Genomic DNA, 20,595 nt, shown 5'->3' with positions numbered 1-20,595 from the left:
TTTACAAAGGTGTGCCTGCATCCTCCATTCACTGATTTTATACCAGCTTCAACCACAGAAGCAAAATCATTATAGTAAAAAGCCACCAGCAGATCGCAGCATTTACAATGCGGGGTCATAATTGAGCTAAAATTGTTCAGGAGTATGAGAAGGTCAGCTTTCCCCTGCTCTTAGCATTTGTGTAACACCAGGGAAATATTAGTGCATCTGTTATTTTAAGTGGGCACCAGCGATTCAGAAAGCTAAAAGCAGCTATATCTAAGCCTTTTTAAGTTTTCTTAGCCATTGACTCATGTTTTATCCCCTCAGTTGATGGCAACCTGACTTTTAGCCAAGCAAACAATAAATTAAGAGCATAAACAAAATTGGTGCCTCTCATTTTTCTAGTTGAGGAATATATTTAACAAAATCTTTAAATGTCCGTGGATATAAATCTCTGAGCACTCCTTTTCAGCTGTTTAAAAATCTAATAATGTCGGGAGTTACTCTTCTGAGCAGGCTATAAACCTAGGCAGTTATTTTGGCATAAGAGATACAATTTGCAGGGAGATTTAAGTATGAGGAGAGCTCATAAATGTCAACAAGTAACACAGAGCCTTATTCCCTGAATCAGAACATCTGAATTTCAGGTGTTGCAGTTGAGCAGGGAGCTGCTCCATCTGCCAGGATGCCTGACAACCTAGAACCCCTTCTGAGGATGGGCAGTCTTGCAAAGTCTGTACCGAGGTCCAGCTCTCTTTGTCCCCTGTTTTGGAATTTCCAGGAAGCTGGATTCCCACACTTAATTGGGAAGTGAGGGTGGGAAGTCTGATAGGCCAACACTGCCAAATCTCAAAGCCAGCCAATGATCTCAGCAGTGCAAAGAGGGCCAGGGCAGAGGCACCGCCTGGTGGGGACACCCAGATGGCTTGGTGGGAGGGGCTTCATTGTCTTCCCAATCCACCCAAGTGGATAAATAAGCAGTGTGCTTGCAATGTAGCATTAGGATAAGTCTTCCACCCCTCTCACCGGATTGTCTCTCATTAGTGCCACTCACAAAGACATGGTGGTTAATAGTAAACACTGACTTGCATAAAGTTATGGCAGCTATTTCAAACCTTGACCTCCACCTAGAATTTCCTAATGACTTATACAGTACTAGAATAAGCCAGTCTGAGTAGTATGGTATGTGTGTGTATTAGGCGAAATCCAATTTGAAATTACTAGTTTGTTTGAACTTTGCAGCCCACATTATGGAGGATTGAACAATGCATACATAGATATTCAAAATTTGTTATGTAAATGAATCACGAGTACGTAAATACTGTAATGCAGTGTGGTGAATTCAACTCTCACAGTCCCTCACTGAGCTCTCGGGCTAGTGCAGGAGAAGAAAAGAAGCAAGTGTAAAGAATTCTTTGTCAGAAAAGCAACCAACAACCCTCCAGGATGCTGTAGGATCAGACCAGAGGGACACCAACTCAGAAGGAAGTGCCATTGAAGTGGGATCTTGAAGGGTGTGTAGGTGTTGGCTAAGGGAGTGGCTGGGGGAAGGGAAGAATATCGCAGACAGAGGAGAGTCCACGCTTCAGAGGTCGGTGTTGAGGCACCACGACAGGCAGGCAAGAAATGACGAGTCACGTAGGGCCTTGCAAAGTCGTGTGACATTTGAGTTTTATCCTAGGAGCAATGGGGCCATTGATGGGTTTAAGCAGATCAGTGATATGATCAAAACTGGATCTTAGAAAAACCATTCTCTGTTTGAAGCTTATTTCACATTGATGTTCTCTACTTAACATTTTTCAAATGTTAAGAGCTCTGTGAAGGACTGATGATTGTAACTGGATGCCTATTGTATTTTTATAATATGGAAGTACACTATATTATGTATGATATTATGATAGTACTAGAGGCCAGGTGCACGAAAATTCCCCCGGGGAATGTCCACCTGCTGGCTTAGGCCTGCTACCCAGGGGATTGGGCCTAAGCTGGCAGTCAGACATCCCTCTGGCAGCCTGGGACCCCTCAGGGGGTGTCCACCTGGGGAGCAGGCCTAAGCCGCAGTTGGACATCCTTAGCACTGCCGAGGAGGCAGGAGAGGCTCCCGGCACTGCCATAGCACTCAAAGCTGTCAGCCCAGCTTGTGATTGAGCAGAGCTCCCCTGAGGAAGTGCACTGACCACCAGGGGGCAGCTTCTGTGTTGAGCATCTGCCCCCTGGTGGCAGTGTGTGTCATAGCGACCGGTCGTTCTGCCATTATGGTCAATTTGCATATTACCCTTTTATTATATAGGATGATATTATGCAATGCATGTTGGGCTTTAAATGACCATGCTGCATATAAAATAATAACTATTTATTATTATTATAAATAACAATAAACTTTTATTGCAAGTTTACAGTATGCCAGGGATAGTGCTAAGGTTTTTGTAAATTAGCCAATTTAATTCCTTTGAAAAGTGCTTTCAGGGATCATTTCTATAGTTCGTTATCAGCGAAGTTTCTCTGTGCAGAGCACCTGAAACCACGAGGAGGAGGCCCAGCATCCTCTCCTGAGCGGGAAGCCAGCTCTTGGTGTTGCCTCAGTAACTGCCATTTGTCATTGGTGACCCTTCTTCTCTCTCATTTGAGTTAGAGGGAAAGGATGCCATCTGAGTGGAATTTAGAAAAAAAGTAATTTTCACTGAGAGAATTGATTGATTGATTGATGTCTCTAAAACCTTGTCATCACCAACCAGGGCATAAGAAATCAAACAGATCATGCAGGCATCATGACCCAATTTGATTGTGTGTAGAAACTGGGTACCAATTTGGTCTCTTGTTGAAGGATTGTTTTCCATATTCTACTGCGTTGGTTTAAAACACTTTGAAATCAGTCTTATCGGTGTCTCCATTTGGATTGAGAGAGTTGAGGATTAGATTTAAAGCACTTGCCTCCGTCACACAGGAAACAAATGGCAAGGTCAGAATTGCAGTGCCGGCTGTTTAAAGGAGCTTCAAAAGCAACCAAATTAGTTGGGAATAACCATAATTAAAAACTTAGACTTAGTGACATTAGCTTGTTTTCATTATAATGAAGAGCCTTGTAGGAAAGATGACCTGAAACTATTAAGAAGGTGACAAGATGAACTTTGTAAGAAGGAAGGAAGGCTGTGAACCTTGGGAACAAGTCATGAGCTTCCCAATTCCATAGAGCTGTGGACAGGATCGGGACAATTTGGCCAGAGGCACATCTGACCTGTGTAATAAATACCAAGCATACATGGGATTTTATCTTAAACAACCAAAGTTGCTTCTCCAGTACATATTACCAGCCTGAATGATGTTTTCCCAGTGCGTGCCCCTATTTGGGAAATTGAGTATCATCTCCCAATCTCACGTATGATGGTTACATCAGAGGAAGGAAACATTGTGCTCTTGTTCATTGTCTGCTTACTTGGCTGACATTTCTAAACCCACACAGAAAGCCCATAACTTTCTGTTCAGGAATATTTCAGTGCAGCTAAATGAGCATGTAACTGTTGACATACCAAATAAAAGGGTTGACTCATGTTACCCTGGAACCAATGCTGTATTCTTAGACGGTGTCACCTTACAGAACTTGGGTGTCCTTAAAAATAACCCTCCTCTTCCTGGACTCTCATGAACTGCTACATCCTGTCCCTCCAGAAGCTGGAGGCCTGTGCTAAATGCTAACGACCAAAAAAGAGATGTTGTCATGTGGGAATACTCAACATGATAAGCTAAAGAAAGCAAAGAAGCTCCTTGAGAATAATTGGATTTAATGTCTTATTCATGGAATAGACTTGAACTGGAGGGGAGGAAAAATTGATTTTTTCTGCGGCTCACTGGCAGTGCACGCAGGAACCAGCTTCCTCGGGCTCATGCAGCAGTTGTGATCATGGATCATCATGCTGTGCTGGTAGCTCAGCTTCTCCTCTGACAGTCCTTGCTCTCTCCTCTTTAGCTCTGGTTGTAGCACAGGCTGCAAATAAATTGCTAACATTTAAGTGCATCTGTTGCAAAGACAGAAGCACAGAGGACACTGGGGAAATTTCAAACCAAATTTCAGGACTGAGCTCATAAAAGCATGCACCATCTGTGGAATTTTGCTCATATGCATCACTATAATGGGGGGGGGGGTGGCAATGGAGAAGAGGAAAAAGGAGAGATACAGGATTGCATAGTTACTGGATTTAAAACCCAAGTTTCTCTTCTCAGATCAGTTCACAGGTAGCATTTGGGTCAGGTAGGATCCCAAATACCTGTCCCCACACGGAGAGATCTAGCCTGTGGATTTAAGGTTATTTCAAATTCATTGTACCCCTGTGTCTCAACACAGCCCCTCCCCGCCCCAACACACTTTATTGGTCCTGTGCAAAGATTCACGACTTTCAATCCTTTTTCCTGGGGGTTTGCATGAGGGTGAGGCTGAGTCTAGCTTTTTCCCTCCATCCCCGTATTTCCCTCCATCCCCATAACAAAGCAAAACAAAAACAAAAACATCCCAGCTCATTTTCTGATAAGCACTTTACATTTCTATAGTGCAGGAAAAGGGAAGTTCCTTCAGAATCCAGTTATAGATGATCACTCTCATTGTCTAACTAGCTTTTCATTCTTTGTGATTTTCATTTCCCTCCACAGTTCAGGGCACTTGGGAAAAAAAGTTTCTATTCAGCACTTTCCACTCATAATTCAAGAAAAAAAGAGTCATGCAGTATAATAAGGATAATTAGCTCTGACTGAAAATAAAAAGCTTGGCACTGCCGAGCCCCTCCACTGCACACAGTATCCACTTATCGTTCTGTGTACTCTCTGTCAAGGCTAATTACTACTTCTGAAATTACTAACCTGTTGAAAAAAACAAAGGAAAATGCAATGCAGTACTTCAATAAATTGCAGTTTCTTCCAATACCGTTTCAATGAAACTCTTTTAGACCCGAACCTGTCCTTACAATCCTACAGTTAAAAACTGCTGTTGTTTGTCCTCAAAAGTATGACCAACTATTATAAGAATAATTTTCAATGTTTATGTATGAAAGTGTAGGTTGGATTTCTTCAATTTAGATTCTTGTAAAATAAAGACTAGTTGGGAGTGATGATCTCATGCTTGGTAAGTTTCAACATTTATGCAGCATGTTTTTCCCCCCATCAATCCATTAACCTTGACCCAGTGTTGGGATGAGCACTGTGTGAACGACCATGCGCTTCTCCTGTTAATGCGTCTTAATCCAGACCAGCAGACACTTGTCCTCTCCCTCAGAGAAGAGAGACTGCTGGTTATGCCAAACCTAAGTGGAGAAATACGGAGACAAACACAGTTCTCTCTTTTTTTCTAGGGGTGATGCATATTGGGAAGTTTTAAAAGACAGGTTCTAATTTTCATTCATTTCATTCCTCATTTACTTGCCTGTCTCTTTGATTCTAGTCATGATTTCTTTTTTTCTACACATGCTCTGGATCCATTCTACAACGAAATAACTCTTGCTCTTTGAGGCCATGTGTAAACAGAGGGTGTGGAGTCTGGCTTTTCAAGAAAATAAAGGCTGCTATGTCAACTCACTACTCTCCTTTGAAAGAGAATTCTGGAACCTCAGAAATGGCAGGTTTGCACAGAGAGAAGTGTCCACACCAGGCACACATGCTTAGATGCATTTATTCTTTGACCCAAATGGTTTTCCACCCTTCAACTCATTTTATCAAAAGATAAAAATGAGAAATGTTAAAGCGATTGCTGAGTCATTGTCATTAATTTGTGAGGAGATACAGAGAACAAGGAAGATACAGAAAACATCAACAACTGGGATGTCATTCTGATTTCCCAAAAGAGAATGAAAGCAAATGCTGGTCAAGATGCTGGAGTGGATTATTTACTAGAAGAAGCAATGATCACCAGGAACTAGCACTGATTCACTAAGAACAAATCATGTCAAACAAAATTTATTTCTTTCAGTGATAATGTATCAAGCTTACAGATAAGGAAATAAGCTAAACTTTGGACCTTCATTCTTAGTCTGTATGTGGACCTTCATAAGATTCTCACAAAATTACTCGTAATAATCTTGTTGAGGAGCTGGCAGAAGATTAGCAGAATATTAGTAATAACCATTATTATTGATTATTATAATCGAACTAGAGGCTTGGTATACAACATTCGTGCACTGGGGAGGGAGGATGAGAGGGGATCCCTCAGCCCAGCCTGCACCCTCTTGCAGTCTGGGACCCCTCGGGGGATGTCCACCTGCTGGCTTAAGCCGGCAGGTGGACATCCCCCGAGGGGTCCCTAGCGCTGCTGCAGAGGTGGAAGAGGCTCCCGCCACCGCTATTGCGCTCACCAGCCATGAGCCCGACTTCTGGCTGAGCGGCGCTCCTCCTGTGGGAGCGCACTGACCACCAGGGGGTAGCTCCTGTGTTGAGTGTTTGTCCCCTGGTGGTCAGTGCATATCATAGCGACTGGTTGTTCTGCTGTTAAGTCAATTTTCATATTAGCCTTTTATTATATAGGATTAGAAAATCTGGAGGTGTTTAGAGAGAAGAAAAAAGGGCAATGAAGAATTAGGTAAATATTTATGAGAAACAATAGAAAAAAATTTGGGAGGGCCAGGAAAAAATCTTTAAATATATATGTTTATAATTATTCCTCAGACTTGTGATTGGACTTCTGTATGGCACCAATGAGTAGCACTAGAACCACAACTGGAAGAGTGACAGGGACCTAGGTTATAGCTCAACCATAAGAGCCATTCAAAGATGGAACAGATTGCCTGAGAAAGTTCATTACCTACCCATTACCTACTGCACAAGCCATAAAGGGAATTTAAGGACCGCATGGATAATCAATTAAAATGAGCTTTATAATTGAATAGAATTATACCATTTGCAGCACATTAGCATATCTCCATGTCTTAAATCCCTTCCAGACAGTTCTAGGAGAAGGGGCTGGGCACACATTGAACTAGTCTGGTCCAGGGCTCCTGGGTATGGATCAGAAAGGAGCTAAACACTACAATTGAGATGAAAGCCATCTTAGGAAGCTCTAGTGTATTTTTTAAAATATTGTGTTGAAAGGGGAGGTGGAGGAGCATCAAAGATCTCATCAGAAGCAAAATCTGTAACTCTTGACATTTTTCAGAAGAGGAACCTGGGACTCCGAGAGACGAAGTTAAATTTCCGAAGCCCCACAGCAAACATAAGGCAGAGCCAGGCATACAGCATACACTGTAGGTCTTCTGACACCAGCGGACTACATCACGCTGAGAACACAGAGAGCAGATCAATAGTTAACAGAGATAAATGTATCTTGCCACCCTGACATCCTCCTGCCCTGACTTTTCTAATTTCTGCAGCTATAGATAACTGGAAACCCTTGTGAGTTTCTCCATGGATCCACTTGTAAGCCTGCCTATGTCATATGGTTTTGAGGTAGAGTTTATCATGCTACTAAATCTTTTTTTGGACTCTGTCTCAAAATCATACTAGATGGACATTCATTTGCCCTTGTTTCTAATTCTGGACCAAAATAAGTTTCCCTGGTCTCAGTCTCTAAGAAGTTGAACACTTGTAACTATTCATTTGCAATTAGACAACTTAGAACTATCAGCATAAAAATAAGATGACAAGTTTTTTATCAGTCTGCAGTGAGAGCCCAAAGTGGAGGCTGGGCCCAAGTGTTTAGGAATATTTTGGGTTACTAACCCACCTGGGCAGCAATCATTATTTTGGAAAGAAAAATTTCCCTCACATTTACATTTACATCTTCAAAAGCAAATAATATGCTGAATCATTTATTGGGTTAATTAAGTATTATCATTAAGAAACCACTGCTTTTTCTTTTAAAAATATTTAATAAACAAATGGGACAAATCAAAATAAAAATTTTCTGCACAGCAAAAGAAACCATCAACAAAATGAAAAGAGAGCCCACTGTATGGGAGAACATATTTACCAATGATGCATCTGATAAGGGATTAATATCCAAAATATATAAGGAACTAATACAACTTAACAAAAGGAGGACAAACAATCCAATTAAAAAATAGGTAAAGGACCTAAATAGATACTTCTCCAAAGTGAACGTCCATACAGATGGCCAAGAGACATATGAAAAAATGCTCAAAGTCACTAGTCATCAGAGAGATGCAAATTAAAATGATAATGAGGTATCAACTCACACCTGTCAGAATAGCTACCATCAACAAATCAACAAATGACAAGTGCTGGCGAGGATGTGGAGAAAAGGGAACTCTAGTACACTGTTGGTGGGAATGCAGACTGGTGCAGCCACTGTGGAGAATAGTATGGAGTTTGCTCAAAAAATTAAATATGGAACTGCCATTTGACCCGGTGAGCCCACTTCTAGGAATATATCCTAAGAAACCTGAAACACCAAACAGAAAAAATATATGTACTCTTATGTTCATAGCTCTGCAATTTACAATAGCCCAAGTGCCCATCAGTAGGTGAATGGATAAAAAAGCTGTGATAGATTTATACTAAAGAATACTATTCAGCAGTTAAAAAAAAAAAAAAAAAGGATCTCTTATGCTAAGCAAAATAAGCCAAGTATCACATGATTTCACTCATATGTAGAATCTAAAGAACAAAATAAATTGATGAATAAAATAGTTCCAGAGACATAGAAGCATGGAACAGACTGTTGACTCTCAAAGAGAAGATGGGGGTGGGTGGGTGGAAAGAGATTAACCAAAGAATTTACATGCACTGATGCATAACCCATGGACACAGATAATAGTGTGGTGAAGGCCTGGGGAGATGCCAGAGGCTAAAACCAACAGTAGTTAGCATATTAATGTAAAAAGACCCATTGGAAGGCCAATGGACTTTGATATTCTGCAGGGCTGAAAATCAGCATAATATCACCCTGCTGTTGGACTTAATGGCTCAAGGCAATTCCCTAACCTGAGAATCCTTTTACTGTTTACCAAACTTTACCTCTGCTATGCCTGTATGCCTTGCTAAAGGGCAAATGTGTACTCAAGTAAATAAAAAGCAGACCAGCCAGAAGTTGGTGTGCCTCTCCAAGAGAGAGGTTTCCACCTGGCCCCCCATGCCGTCTAAATTCATATTTCTTGTATAGCATTTTCATTGGTGTGTTGGCCCCTTCTTCAGAACCTGAACCCTAGCCATGCAGGTTACGGCAGGGAGGGGGGCAGGTATGGGCTAGAAGGAGTCAATGGGAAAAAAGGGGGACACCTATAATACTTTCAACAATAAAGATAAATTAAAACACACACACACACATACACACACACACACACACACACACACACAAAACAACAACAACAACAACAACAAAAACAAAAAAGCAGGAAAGGTTTCCAAAATATCTAATCTCCGATTTAGCATGGGCTCAGCCCTGTCATAGTAATTGCTGGCTGCCACTACCCAGTACATTCATGCTGTGTGAACAACTTATCAGTTCTGCTATAAGGTACTCAATATGTGTGTATTAGTTGGTTTTAAAATATAATAAGACAAGGAACAAAATAGTAAGGAAATGTCACTAGTATACAGCATTAATAAACTTTTATGCCTAATAAAGTTTTAAAGACATAGATCATATGGCCACTTTCTAACAGAAAAGACATGTTCAAGTTCCATGAGAGGCAAACCATTTCCACATGGTTATATGAAAACTGAGTTGGCTTCTATAGTATCAACATAAACCACAAGCTGGCAAGATGTGTTTGATTTATCAACAACAACAAATAATAAATATTCATTTTTATCTACTTTATAACAGAGGCATTGCTAAAGCTTAGGAGAGATATGTGATGTGTAATCTTTGATTGAAGGTATTGTGGAAATTCCTACAAGCCATGTCATATAGTTTGAAGCAAGGCAGTCAAAAAGAAAACCTAGAACCAAGGGATATTGTTCAGCAAAAAATACCCCATGAGCAGTTAAAAATTAAAAAATAGAAAAATGGGTAAAGTCATTGCTATATTTAATAGATTAATAAAAAGTTGTGAATATATAAAGAGGACAAACTGATCACTCCTAGAAATAAATTATTTTTAAAAAGAACAAAAATTACTGTTTGTGATAACAGGAATTATGTCTTTGACTTTATAACCATTGCTAAGTAGAGCACCATGCTCTTTGGAGCACAAATCTTAGTTTCCAAAGAATGTTACTTGTGTTGAGTTAGGAGAATGAGGAAGTAATTTTTTTTTATGTTCAATAAACTGAATTTAAATTTTTTTTATTTTTTAATCATTGTTTATTTTTCAATTACAATTTATATATAATACTAGAGACCCAGTGCATGAAATTCGTGAACCTGGGGCGGGGGTCCCCTCAGCCCAGCCTGTGCCCTCTCATAGCCCGGGAGCCCTCAGGGGATGTCCGACTGACAGCCATCAGTCGGACATTCTTAGCAGTGGCATAGAGGCAGGAGAGGCTCCTGCCACCGTCGCTGTGCTCGCCAGCCATGAGCCCGGCTCAGGGTTTCTGGCTGAGGGACACTCCCCCTGTGAGAGTGCACTGACCACCAGGGGTCAGCTCCTGCATTGAGTGTCTTCCCCTTGGTGGTCAGTGCATGTCATAGCGACCAGTCGTTCTACTGTTTGGTCAATTTGCATATTAGGCTTTTATTATATAGTATTATATCAGTTTCAGGTGTACACCCTAGTGATTAGACATTGTATTATATACTAAGTGATCATATTAATAAATCTCATACTCATCTGACATCATACATAGCTGTTAGAATATTATTGACTATACTAGGGGCCCAGTGCACAAATTCGTGAACCTTGAAAGGAACTGTGGGCCATGAGGCTGCGGTGGGCACAGGGGCGGGTCTTGGCCCATCCTCCGCATCCCCACCCGGCCCCTCCCGCTACAGTCCCCTGTCCCCTCTCTGCCGGCAGCGGGTGCAAGCGGCGGCTCCGGTGCTGGCAGCAGGTACAAGTGGGGCCATTGCTGGCAGCGGGTGGGAGAGGCAGCTGCTGGCCTCAATCGCCCCTCAGGAGCAGGAGGAGGTGGAGAAGCCCTGAGGGGCAATTGGGGCCAGCAGACACTGCTTGCACCCGCTGAAAGAGCCGAGCAATTGGGGCTGGCGCCGGCAGCGAGTGCAAGTGGTGGCTCTGGCACCAGCAGCAGGTCTGAGCAGGGCCGGTGCCAGCAGTAGGTGTGAGCACCAAGTAGGACCGTGACACGTGGGAGCAAAGAATTTTCAGTAACCACCAGAGGCTCGCCCCAATGATAGTTACTGGCACCCCGTCTTGGTCTGGTGCCCCCGCTCACCTGCTCCACCATCCCCCCGGTGGTCAGTGCATGTCATAGCGACTGGTTGTTATGGTTGTTCTGCTGTTCGGTCTATTTGCATATTAGCCTTTTATTATATAGGATTCCCTATGCTGTACTTTACATCCCCATGACTATTCTGTAACAACCAATTTGTACTTTGAAACCCCTTATCTTTTTCACCTATCTGCCACTCCCTGCCCCCATGCCCAATCTGGCAACTGTCAAAATGTTTTCTCTATCTGTGAGTCTGCCTGTTTGTTTTGCTTGTTTGTTTATTTTGATTTTTAGATTTAATTGTTGATAAATATGTATTTATTGCCATTTTATTGTTCATATTTTTATCTTTTTTTTCCTTCTTCTTCTTAAAGAAGACCCTTTAACATTTCTTGTAATACTGGTTTGGTGGTGATGAACTCCTTTAATGTTTTCTTGTCTGGGAAGCTCTTTATTTGCCCTTCAATTCTAAATGATAGCTTTGTTAGGTAGAGTAATCTTGGTTGTAGGTCCCTGCTTTATATCACTTTGAATATTTCTTGTTACTCCCTACTGGCATGCAAAGTTTCTGTTGAGATATCAGCCAACAGTCTTATGGGAGCTCCCTTGTAGGCAACTAACTGCTTTTCTCTTTCTGCTTTTAAGATTCTCTATTTGTCTTTATCCTTTGGCATTTTAATTATGATGTGTCTTGGTTTGGGCCTCTTTGGGTTCATCTTGTTTGGGATTCTCTGCACCTCTTGGACTTGTATGTCCATTTCCTGCACTAAGTAAGAGAAGTTTTTTGTTATTATTTTTTCAAATAGGTTTTCAATTTCTCGCTCTCTCTCTTCTCCTTCTGGCATCCCCATGATGCAAATGTTGGTACTCTTGAAGTTGTCCCAAAGCACCTAACACTATCTTCATATTTTTGGATTCTTTTTTGTTTTTGCTATTCTGATTGGATGTTTTTTGCTTTCTATATTCCAAATTGTTAATTTGACTTCCTGTGTCATCTACTCTATTATTCCCTGTATATTATTGTTCATTACAGTTAGTTTCTTCATTTCTGACTAGTTTCTTTTTATGGTTTCTATGACCTTTTCCTTGCTGTTGAAGTTTTCACTAAGTTCCTTGAGAATCCTTATAAACATTGTTTTGAACTCTGTATCTGGTAGTTTGCTTGCCTCCATTTCATTTAGTTATTTTTCTGGAGATTTATTCTGTTCTTTCATTTGGGACCTGTTTCTTTGTCTCTTCATTTTGGCTGCTTCCCTATCTATGTTTCTATGTATTAGGTAGAGCTGCTACATCTTCCAGACTTAGTAGAATGGCCTTGTGTAGTAGGAGTCCTGTAGGGCCCAGTGGTACAGCCTCCCCAGTCACCTGAGCTGGCACCTCAAGTATGCCCCTGTATGAGCTGTGTGCACTGTCCTGTTGTAGCTGAGCCTTGATTGCTATTGATGTCATTGGGATGGATTGATCCCAAGGTCAAGAGGCTGAGGACTGGCTGTATCTACAGCAGACGAGATGCTCTACAGGAGTAAACCCTACATCAGAGCAGGACTTACTTCAGTGGGACTTTTGTGCTCACTGAGTTCACTCCTTGTAATCTGGAATGGTCTAAAGCCATTCACTGAGTGCACTGACTCTGGAGCCTCCCAGGAAATGAAAAGTCAGCCACTGCCTGTGCCCTTCCTGGGGCTATCCAGCATGAGCTACAGAGTGATCTGCAAGTGGCTGATACTTGTGTTGGGCTTAAAGGTGCCCAGGAGAGGCCAAGCTGTGAACCAAGGCAGGCTGCCAATAATGCCAAACCTGGGGGCCACTTAGCAAGAGGTAGAGGGTACACAGAGGCCAGATGCTGCTTGTTTGATAGATTTTATGGAAGCCTGAAACATAAGGCAAGAGATGCCAGTTGTATACAAAAGTCACTGGAAAATGGCTTGGGTGGGTCTGCAAGTTGGGTGGGGAGGGGTCTCAGGGAGTCAGCAGGGTGGGGCAAACAGTGTGGGCCAGGTTGATGGAGACTCAGATATGGTGCTGCTCTGTTGGGGGGCCTCAAAAAACTGAACAAGAGCCTTTTGTCTACAGAAAGCTGCCCCTCCCACCTCCAGCTCTCACCCTGATGCCAATTTAGTTCCTCCCAGTATGTCCCTGGTTCCTTTCAAACTGCTGACCAAGCACTGAAACTCAGAGGGAGTGAGTCCAAGGAAGTCCATACATAGGCCCTTTAAGAGGAACTGCCTGGGACTCCAGTAGCCCTCTGTCTCACTCAGCCACAATCCCTTCTGGTTTTTACAGCCAGATGTTATGGGGACTTCTCTGGAACCCTGGGCTGGAACCCTGGGCTGACAGGAGGTGGGGGTGTTTGGTGTGGGGTTGGGACCCCTTACTCTTCAGGGGTAACTTCTGCAGCCAAGACATCCCTCCTGACTTTAAACAGCCACATGTGGGTGTGGAACCAGCCTGTTCCTTGTCTCCTCCCCTCCACCAGTCTCCATGTGCTTCTTCTTTAAATCCCTAGTTGTAGAACTTCCATTCTGCTAGATTTCAGGCGGTTCTGAACGATGGTTGTTCTGTACTTTAGTTGTACATTTGATGAGGTTGTGGGAGGATTCTAGTACTGTGTTTACCTTTGCTGCCATCTTGACCAGAAGTATCAAAGAAGAAATTTTTGGGCAGAGTTTTCTTTTCATCTTAGTTGAGCATTATTATGATATGTCAGAGTAAAGAGGCTTATAAAGAGAGGCCTAAATCTTAATTCCTGGGACTTTTATTGTGATTGTTTTATAGGGGAATTTTAGAATTCTTAGAAGACTCTTGTTGTCTAGTTTGTTTACTATAGATTAATTATGTAATGAGGAAGGTAATTTTGAAAACCTCATGGAACAAAGGAAATACTAGTGTTTAGTTTAAAGCAGACTCTCAGAACAGCACATTGAACTTCCCTTGTTTATCTTTTTCACCCTGCCTCAAAGGCCCTCTTTCTTTTCTTTTTGCTATTATTATTATTTTGCATTTGGTTATAATTAATAGTAATTCTCTCTTTCCTTTCCATTAATCCCACTCAACAGTCATGTTTCATCTCAATTTTTAATTCACTCAAACATATATCTCATTGCCCCATATCACACTGCCTAACTGATGGAATCTCTGAGGATATTTTCTTGTTACTTTATACTACATATTGTGGGAGATATAAAAAAAAATGTTGTTGGACATAGCTCTTATCTAGTTGGGAAAACTATACCCATGTAATAACAGAGCCATTGAGACAATCAGGAAATTTAAAGCCAGACAATGATAAATTTCTGGCACTTGGTAGAGATAATTAGAGCTATATGTGCAAATTCAGAAAAAGACACTAAAAAAAAAAAAAAAAAGGAAATCCTACCCTTTGCAACAGTGTGGATGGACCTGGAGAGCATTATGCTAAGTAAAATAAGCCAGTTGGAGAAAGACAAGTACCATATGATTTCACTCATATGTGGAATCTAATGAACAAAATGAACTGACAAGCAAAATAGAGAAAGATATAGATAGAGAGCAGGCAGACAGCTGTCAGGGAGTGGGGGTTGGGTGCTGGTTGATAATGGAGGGGAGGGGGTTGAGAAAAAAAACTCATGGACATGGAAACACTGTGGTGGTAGCCAAGGGAAGCGGGCTATGTGGGGAGGTATAGGAGGGTATGGGGGGATAAATGGTGATGGAAGGAGATTTACTTGTGGTGGTGAACACAAAAAAACAGTGTACAGATGGTATGTTGTGGAATTGTGCAATTTTTAAAACAAGTGTCACACCAATAAATTCAATAAAAAGAATAAAAAATAAAGAAATAAAAATTTGTTGGACATAGTTCTCATCTAGTTGGGAAGACTATACCCATGTAATAATAGAGCCAATGAACCAATGAGGAAATATAAAACCAGACAATGTTAAATTTCTGGCACTTGGTACAGACAATTGGAGCTATATGTATAAATTCAGAAAAAGAGATTCTTCAGGCCCAGGCAGTTAGGGAAGGTTTTCTTTTTAAAAAAAATCCTTACCTGAGGATTTTTTAAATTGATTTTAGAGAGAGAGGAAGGGAGAGAAAGACAGAGAGAAACATTGATCAGTTGCCTCCCCTAGGTACTCGACCAGGGATCGAACCCACAACCTAGGAATGTGAGCTGACCTGGAATCAATTTTGCAACCTTTTGGTGCATGGGACAATGCTCCAATCAACTGAGCAACCCAGCCAGGGCTAGGGAAGTCTTCTTGAAGATAAGAATTGAGTGGAACAATCCATGATGGCTAGAATTTATGCATAAGGAAAGTCCATGAAACTATACCTGAGTACAAATGTTACTCACATGTGGCCCTTTACTTGAAAAATGATTCAGCCCAACTGCTATATGCTTAGTTTGTTGGTGCATACCCAACACTCTTTGTTACCCCTCTATGCCCCAGCACAGCTAAATGGACCGGTTCATATAGTCTTGTGCTATAATTATATATGGATTCAGAATGTAAGCCGATCTAGGTGAACCAAGGTAAGGTAGAAACAGTGATGGAAAGGTTCACATGGAGGCCATTTATCTGAGAAAAAAGTTGATCTGTCAGGAGCACATCAAGGTGGAAAATCAAAACAAAGGCAATAAAACCCAACAACTAAACGGGTGAATTGGGGCATCAGCACTCACATAGACAAGAGATGCTGGGCATATGAACACCTCAAAACTAAGTTTGCCTTCCACAGACTGTCTTATGGACTTTAGACTGGAATAGAACTATAGAGAGAATTGGATAGACTAGGCTCAAAATAAGGCATATTTTCTTAGGAGAGGAGGTAATTAGATTATGCCGGTACTAGAGGCCCAGTGCATGAAATTCATGTACTTGGGGGATCCCTCAGCCCAGCCTGTGCCCTTTCGCAGTCCAGGAGCCCTCGGGGGATGTCTGACTGCCACGGAGGTGGGAGAGGCTCCCGCCACCACCACTACGCTCACCAGCTGTCAGCCCAGCTCAGGGCTTCTGGCTGAGCAGTGCTCCCCCTGTGGGAGCACAATGACCACCAAGGGGCAGCTCCTGAGCTCCTGTGTTGAGCGTCTGTCCCCTGGTGGTCAGTGCGCATCATAATGACTGGTTGTTCCACCGTTCGGTCTATTTGCATATTAGCCTTTTATTATATAGGACTAGAGGCCTGGTGCACAAAACCGCGACCCCTCAGGTGATGTCTGGCTGCCAGTTTAGACCCTATCCCGGGGATCTGGCCTAAACCAGCAGTCAGACATCCCTCTCACAATCCGGGACTGTTGGCTCCTAACTGCTCACCTGCCTGCCTGCCTGATCACCCCTAACTGCCCCCCTGCCATCCTGGTCACCCCCAACTGCCCCCCTGCCTACTTGGTCACCCCAAGCAGCGTGCTGTTCAGTCGTTTGGTCATCCCTCACTAACCCCCCTGCCAGCCTTGTTGCCCCACGCAGCCTGTTGTTCAGTCGTTACTGTTACTATGACAATTTGCATTCCTCTACTATTAGTATAGATAGTAAAGGTTATGGAGAAAAACACAAAGGCTAATCTTCATAATCACTATGTTTTGGGGGTCTCAACATGCATGTAGTTTACTTAGCTCAATTTCAGATAGTAGAGCAAGAAATTATGTTATATATTTAAAAATTCGTTATGGGGGAAGTAGTCATATTGGTCCTGAAATATGCTAACTGAAGCTCTCAGAATGCTGAGGTTTGCTTAATCCACAGCTCAGAGATGCCAAATGCCTGCTAGAACTTCAAGGTCAGACCCCCCCCCCAACACCCCCTCTTTCCCCCTCTTCCCCCCATCTAACTGCAGCGTTCATCTCCTCAATGTAGGCAAACCTTATGATTTTCAATGAAAGTGCTCATGTAAGACCTTTAAAAACCAAGACCTGCATGTTCTTCATGAAAATGTAAGAGTTCCTGACATTTAGGGTAACAGAAGGAGTTGCTCTGATATTCTTTGCTAAATTTATAAGATTTGGCTAACACCCCAAGCGTCTGTCCTATCACAGTGGAGTATTAGTCACTCTTTAAAAGGTTCAGCGTACTGTACTCTGGTGTGTGAGTATGTTAAATACCACCAACTATGTGACTGGTGGACAGATCCATCTTCCAGATTCAAGCCCAATCAATTTTCACTTATTTTTTTTACTGTTGGTCATACGGAGTCATTTAATTTAACTGAGCTGAGACCTAAGCATCTAGTCTTTTTTGAGAGGAAGAGAAGAGTAACAGGGAATCACAGCATCCATTACAGTTGGAATGGTCTTTTAAAGCTTGTCTAGCACTCTGAACATGTTTTCCCACCAGTTCTGCAGAATAGAAACATATTACCAAGTGAAGGGTTCTGAGATCAAATAATATGTGGGACATCAAAGTAAGCAAAGCTAAATCCTCTTCTTTACTAGGACTTCTTAGAACCTTTCAAGGGCTAATATGCACTGTGAACCGAGAGAGTCACACACATTTGACTGAGGCATTTTTCATTTTGTGGACATAGTGTTCTGACAAATGTTGATGTATTTTCTTTTTAGAAAAGAAAGCAAGACCCAAAGTGGTTGAGGGTTTTTCCTAAAGTTATGAAACTACCTACATACAAATAGCTATAGAATGACTTACTTGAATGATGATGGACCACGGTGGTGCTAGAGCACTGCACGAAAAACAGAAGAAGGAAAAGATGGTGGCCACTTCTGAGACAACTGATGGCTACAGATTGAAGTTGCATTTGGCAGAGAGACACAGGGACAGAGAAAGCAGCCCTGCACCGACCTGCAGACTGGCTCAGCGTGTGTGATCCATCAGGCCACGCAGAGCACATGGACAAGGCCACAACTCCCAGCACTAGAGAAACTCGCCAGCGATCATCTTTATATTAACTATCATTCACATGGGTATTTTGCTCCCACGAGTAGGACTGAATGGATTTCCCAGGAATGGTGTGCACCACCAATTAAAAGACAGCATTAACCTCTAACAATGAGCATTTGTGTTGGCTTATAAATCTTCTGTGATATAGATAGCACAATGTATACTAGTAACATGTTCTTTTGTTTGTTTTAAAATTTGCACTGGAATAGTTTTCCAAGCATGTCTGGGAAAATACTTTTAGGGAGGAATTTACTTTCCATTAATAATTTTAAGAAAAAGGTTTATAGTAGCATTTGTGACCCACAGATCCCAAAATGTTACATAAATAATACAAGAAACTGCAAAATGATCTTATGTGAAGTCACTTCACAAGATGCATGTTTAATTAGCACCTACTAATAAAACAGATGCATGTGAAATTATTTAGGGTGACATGTACTATTCTCAACAATACGATATCAGCTCAGAATGCCAAGGGCATGCAATGTAACCTGTTTTTAATTGAGCATTTTATCACTAAACAAAATAAGAGACAGCTTGTGTTTTATATATTTCTGTAGAATATCATTATCCAACAACAAATGCAAAATAAATTACAAAAAAAAACCCCACAAACTTTAGCAGGAAAAATTTTAAAGGCACAGATTTTTTTTAGATTTAGCTGTTTAAGGATTTTATGTGAAAACTAAGAGGTGGATACATACCATACTGGTTACTTTAGAAGCAAAATGTTACTACTTTCTTTTTAACTTGATTATATTATTTTCAACGTATTATAAGAGTTACCTTTTAAGATTAGCCCAGAGCATTTTAAAAGATATAACTCTCAAGTTCAGAATTTATTTTGACTTGGTGAAAACTCAAAAAGGAAGCGTTCTTTTAGTGGAAATAAGTTGTCTTTTCGTATACACACACAGTCAAAGAAGTAAGTGGCAAATCAGATGGTGAAAAGTGGCATAAAGAGAACGTATAGTGAGACTGCCCTGTACCCAGGACCGCCCTGGGAACGTGTGAGTGAGGGGTTGCTTAATCACTCTTTGGCAACAACTCTGACATTCGTGATTACAATGAACGTCAAAGGCAGTCTTGAAAGGGGAAAAAAACCCGCCCACAGAGTATTGCTTCTTGAGGCATAAATATGGAAAGGTCAAAGGACAGTTCCTCCCGCTTGCCTGAGACCATCCATGGCAGTGACTATGGTTTATTGTGTATATCTGACCCGCGTATCTTTTTAACTTCAGGCCCAGCTGTGCCACTTCTTTCTCAACCAGCAACTGCCTCTTCCTTGAGCCCCATCTCCCTGCCTTTTCAACCTACCCCTGCCCTTGTAAGTCACTGCTGAGCTGCCAGAGGCTTCAGTCTGCAGCATCAGAGTGACCCCAAAATAAATTTACTGCTGAGCTAAAATGTGTGAAAGAATCTGAAGCTTATCCTGATCTGTAAGAGCTATGGATTCAGAAATCAGTAAGGAATTTGTCCCATTCTTTCTCCGTGCAAAATTCAGGAAATATTTTGGGTGCCTGTGGTATTCATGGTGCTGGGCCAGATGCTTTCTGGGGAAACAGGCCTGTATTCAAGGAGGTTACATCTAGTAAACATCGTCATGAGAATTCTTTAGAGTATGAGAATGAGCATGGACCTAGGATTAGAACTTACAGATGTGTGATTCCCTCCCTAGCAAGGTATCCTGTACCTTTGAAGTTAATGAGGTATCTGGAATCCTGGCCTAATTGGGGAGGTGTTGCTGCTCTCCCATTGGTTTCACACCCTGTCATTCATGTTTTTTATTAAATGTTTCGAAGGTAGTTGTCAATACCATAACTCTGCAATGCTGGTTGTGCACTCACATCTTATGCAATAGAAATGATTTATTTATGCCTGTAATAGCAGAAAAAGACTGAAAATGCCATAGTTAGATAAACTGAAGTTTTATCTATAACGACATGAATGCACTTTAAATGCAAAAACCTCACTATTTGAAGGAATAAAGTGATGAATTGTTTTGTAAACTGAAAAAATACTTTTGAAATGTAAATAGTAGCTTCAGACCTTCTCACACTGACTTAAACTTTGTGCCGCAACCTTTTGTGGCGGGGGATTCAGGATCTGAAGGAGGAGCCGACGCACAAATGAAAACACTAGACAAGAAATAGGAATTAGCCGAAACCGGTTTGGCTCAGTGGATAGAGCGTCAGCCTGAGGACTGAAGGGTTCCAGGTTCGATTCTGGTCAAGGGCATGTACCTTGGTTGCGGGCACATCCCCAGTAGGGGGTGTGTAGGAGGCAGCTGATCAATGTTTCTCTCTCATCAATGTTTCCAACTCTCTATCTCTCTCCCTTCCTCTCTGTAAAAAAAATCAATAAAATATATTTAAAAAAAAAAGAAATAGGAATTAGAAGGCATGGGGGCCAGGCGGAGACCTCTCTCTAGGAGAGGCACACTGAAACCTGGCCTTGTCTGCTTTTTGTTCG

At 41.8% G+C, this 20,595-nt stretch overlaps 1 non-coding gene across 1 annotated transcript; it reads left to right on the top strand.

The window, feature by feature from the left end:
* The first annotated feature begins 2,432 nt into the window (after positions 1–2,432).
* On the top strand, positions 2,433–2,639 carry LOC114233222 (small nucleolar RNA U3). Its single transcript, XR_003619364.2, has one exon. It is a non-coding gene; the product is annotated as a small nucleolar RNA U3 (small nucleolar RNA).
* Positions 2,640–20,595: the final 17,956 nt, after the last annotated feature.

Source organism: Eptesicus fuscus, chromosome 9, assembly GCF_027574615.1.
Source record: "Eptesicus fuscus isolate TK198812 chromosome 9, DD_ASM_mEF_20220401, whole genome shotgun sequence".
Classification (NCBI taxonomy): Eukaryota; Metazoa; Chordata; class Mammalia; order Chiroptera; family Vespertilionidae; genus Eptesicus; species Eptesicus fuscus.
This window is presented reverse-complemented; position numbering and strand designations above follow the sequence as displayed.